Source organism: Limulus polyphemus, unplaced genomic scaffold (assembly GCF_000517525.1).
Source record: "Limulus polyphemus unplaced genomic scaffold, Limulus_polyphemus-2.1.2 Scaffold10521, whole genome shotgun sequence".
NCBI classification, from domain to species: domain Eukaryota; kingdom Metazoa; phylum Arthropoda; class Merostomata; order Xiphosura; family Limulidae; genus Limulus; species Limulus polyphemus.
Genome location: NW_013676131.1, coordinates 14,164 through 18,386, shown reverse-complemented (window position 1 = coordinate 18,386; position 4,223 = coordinate 14,164).

Genomic DNA, 4,223 nt, shown 5'->3' with positions numbered 1-4,223 from the left:
TGAATACTAAGCTCTTCTGTACTCGCGTACGTGAACACTAAGCTCTTCTGTACTCGCGTACGTGAATACTAAGCTCTTCTGTACTCGCGTACGTGAATACTAAGCTCTTCTGTACTCGCGTACATGAATACTAAGCTCTTCTGTACTCGTATACATGAATACTAAGCTCTTCTGTACTCGTGTACGTGAATACTAAGCTCTTCTGTACTCGTGTACATGAATACTAAGCTCTTCTGTACTCGTGTACGTGAATACTAAGCTCTTCTGTAATCATGTACATGAATACTAAACTCTTCTGTACTCGTGTACGTGAATACTAAGCTCTTCTGTACTCGTGTACGTGAATACTAAGCTCTTCTATAGTCATGTACATGGATACTTTACTCCTCTGTACTCGTGTAATTGAATACTAAAAAAATGAAGAGGTCCAGAAGATGAAGTAACTCCTTGAATATATTAGTATTTACTATACTTATATATTTACGTATTTCAAGAGCTTACAATTCTTATGGTAATAACTAACTGCACAATTAAGAAGTATGCAGTAAAGTACTACTTATTAATCCTCTTGCTACAGGCTTGGTGGATTAAACTGACCTCATGACCTTAAAGCAATCATCAGAGTTTCCACAGGATAACTTTTAATATGTTTTGTGTATCTTTACAAAATTGTTCAAGCTTTTAGTAAATGTTACAAGTCTTTTGTAGACAAAAATTCCTCAGGATGAAATGAAAGACATCGAAACACGTAGAGTGCCTTTTATAACCGTTGATTGGATTTAAAAAAAAAATTTAGTTGCGTATTACACAACGTTGATTGTTCGAGTATTTTCATATATTTTAAATATTCACACTAGTTCTTTGAATTTTATCCTACATCTGTTTGTTTTTAATTTTATTGCCCTTTGAACTGCGTCTAACTAATAATATTGATACACAGGTTGTAAATCAATCAGAGCATGTGTGCACTTCATGTTACCTCATCAAATTACATAATGCACAAGCTGCTTGAGAGTGTAAATTGTCAAGAATTTTTTTATTATCATCATTACTTTTCATTATCTTACCTAACAAATTTCTAGTTCTTGCATTTTAGTTACAGACAAAGAATACACATAAAGAATAAGAAATACAGTACCTATATGGGTCTCCTTTTTTTTTCTGTCAGCTGTCAATGAAACGTAAGCTTACTTTTTTTTTTACACTAATAGTACTACTACACTAGATAATTTTCATTTAATCATATAATGCACCTAAAAACACAGAATAATAAAATGTACAAAGCAAACAATAACCTATAACTATTAGCTATGTTAAGTTTGTTTTCATACAATGGTAATAAAGTAGTTTAATTAAATTTTGAATGCAACTCTATAAAAACTGTGACATGTGCACTTTGACTTGCCTGTAGCAAAAAGAGGGGACAACGTGACGTGAGAAGAAGGTAATGTGTGTGTAGACAGTGAGTAATTGAACTGCAGTCAGAAGTATTATTGAGCACGTTCGTTGTTATAGCGTTTGTTTAGCGCGATTGTTGAAGTTGAGTGTATCGGTAAAGTTATATTCAGAAAGAATAAACCAGTTTTTATTAAGAAAGAACTTGTGTCGTCGGAACGAAGTTACGGGAAATCAATTAACAAACGGAGACGTAACAATATATATATATATATACTGCTATATGTTAATTCTTGTCTGTGCTATTATGTAGGGATGATGCAAATGCCCCACCTACTATTTTGTTTGCATGGTTTTCGAAGGATTGATATTAGCCAGCCCAACATTTACTTCCTTTTTAGAAAAGGTTTTCTTTACTTGTTTTTTAAATGTAGTGTTTCAATAGATATAGGAAGGGTGTGTATATAACCAAGTTCTAAATACAATGAGGTTCCAACTGTAATATTTATTAATTATATATTATTGTCTGGTAATTCTTGTTTCACCCTGTACTTAACCTTTTTAAAAGAACACCAAAGTTCTATAAGAAAACTAACTTCAAGGGATAATGATAACATCGTTTACACTAGATTTTTTTAAAATTGCTACTAGTTCATAATACTTATAAAAGCGGATACTCCATTTGAAACTATGTCACCTCAGTGAAATTGGTTGACACAAGTGTTTTGGTTTTTGAGTTATCGTGTAATAAAAAAGAACAACAAGAAATTTAAACTTTTTGCTATGACATTTACAGACATGGATATTGGCACAAAAAAAAACACTGTATAGTATTGTAAAATTCTGATGACCTGTTGAGGAGATATTTAAAATACCATTTCGATTAACAATCCGAGTCATCCCTACATAGGCAGTGCTGCCCCCTGCCTAATAAAGATGTAAGAGGCACTAGATTTTGAAAACTGCCTTGGAAATTAAGTAAAGATTGGCAGGGCTTATGTCATGGGTTGAGAAAATGTATTAATTTCTCATTACAGGAAGAAGTTAGCACGTTGAACCAGTACCTTTGTTCTTGTAGTTGGTTATATATTTTTTCTAGGGTAAGTTAGACAGTGTACTTACTATAATATTGAAGTTATACAAACTGAAGAGATTTCACGTAAAACACGCAAAGGAAGACTGACAAATTTTGAAGTTTTTAAATTAGTAATTTAAAACCTAGATAATATAAAAATTTAAATTATAAATTACACCCTCGTACTAATTTTATTAACTTACATTGATGATAAAAAATTTTAATTACCTTTTAAATGTGACATGCTCATTAAATCCAAGCACTCATATAAAAGGTCAAGTGTGCATTAGTTGATGCAGACATATTTGCATGCAACAGCTAGAAAAGATTGACATATGTCAAAATTGGTGCTAGGATACGACAGTAATGGAACAAATGAGGTAGTTTTGGAGACTGAGTGTAGCTTTGAAATGTGTCAGCACCACGGAAACAAATTGATTCTGACGGGACAGGTTATTATCTTATAATATGACAAATCAGTCCATTGATGTACAAGTTACAGTAGTCAAAAGATGTGAGAAATCACGAAGAACACGTCGACGAGCTGCATCCATATTGTGCCATTGAGCCTATCATGCATTGGTTCGACCAGGAATCAGAGGATAAGAGTGGTCTCATATAACTTTGCTCTGTTGATGAGGTGGAAAGATCTGAGAGTATTGATTAAAGATTAAAAAGCCCCAAAGCTAAAGATAAGTGAAACCACAACGTTTAGCCAAGCTGCTGCTGACAACCTCCTGATTGATATAGCTGAGATTAACATTGATTATCAGAAAGTAAGACAGCTGGTACCAGTAGTTTGTATAACTTAGAATAATAGCTAGAAGTCTGAAAAATCAGCTTTAACGATGGCATGATCTTTGCTATTCGAGTTAATGTGTCATACAATGAACCCATTGCACTGTTTACCACTCGCTTACTAATAGTTAGGATAGTTTGTTGATCATAAGATCAACTAGATCAAAATGACTGTGCAACCATTACTTTTCAAGCTATCGAACAGTTTCACTATAAGAGGTATCCACAGGATATCAGATGATAGTTGCTTGATTATCACACAGTTTAAGATGACTGGTCTAGTGTATGTAATTCTTAAAGCTTCAGTAGTTTGCATAAGTATAAGAGATAAAATTTCAGAAAAGCATCATAACTTTAAGAAATTCAAATTGTTTAGTATGACCGGAGATTTAGAAAATTATAGAAGACCAAGAAAGTCAGTGAAACAGGAAATTGGGACATTAAAAGCGTACATGAAAAAAATGTTGGCTGAAAACGTAAAAATTATCAGTAAGGATTTCTTTAAATACATTAAGGGTGAACATAATGGTGGGATGGGGTAGGACCCTTGAGGGCTAATAAAGAAAAACTTGTATATGATGGTTATGAGATGACTGTGTTATAAAATTCGGCTTTTTCTTCGGTTTTTACTCATGAAGATTTGAGCAGTATTCCACATCTTGAACAGTTGACAGATGGAAACAAGATTACTACATTAATTCTGAGCTGGTTAAGAAACAATTGGGAAGTTTAAAGAACGATAAGGCTCCTGGGCCATATAATATTTCCCCAAGAGTTTTGAAGGAGGTTAAAGATTGGATATGTGAGCCACTTACTACTATTTTTTGTATGCCCTTGAATTGTGGGCAGGTACCAGAGGATTGGAAGTTAGCTAATGTAACTCTTCTTTTTAAGGGAGGTAATAAAAATTGTCCCAGTAATTATAGATTCATTAGTCTTACATCAGTTGTGTGAA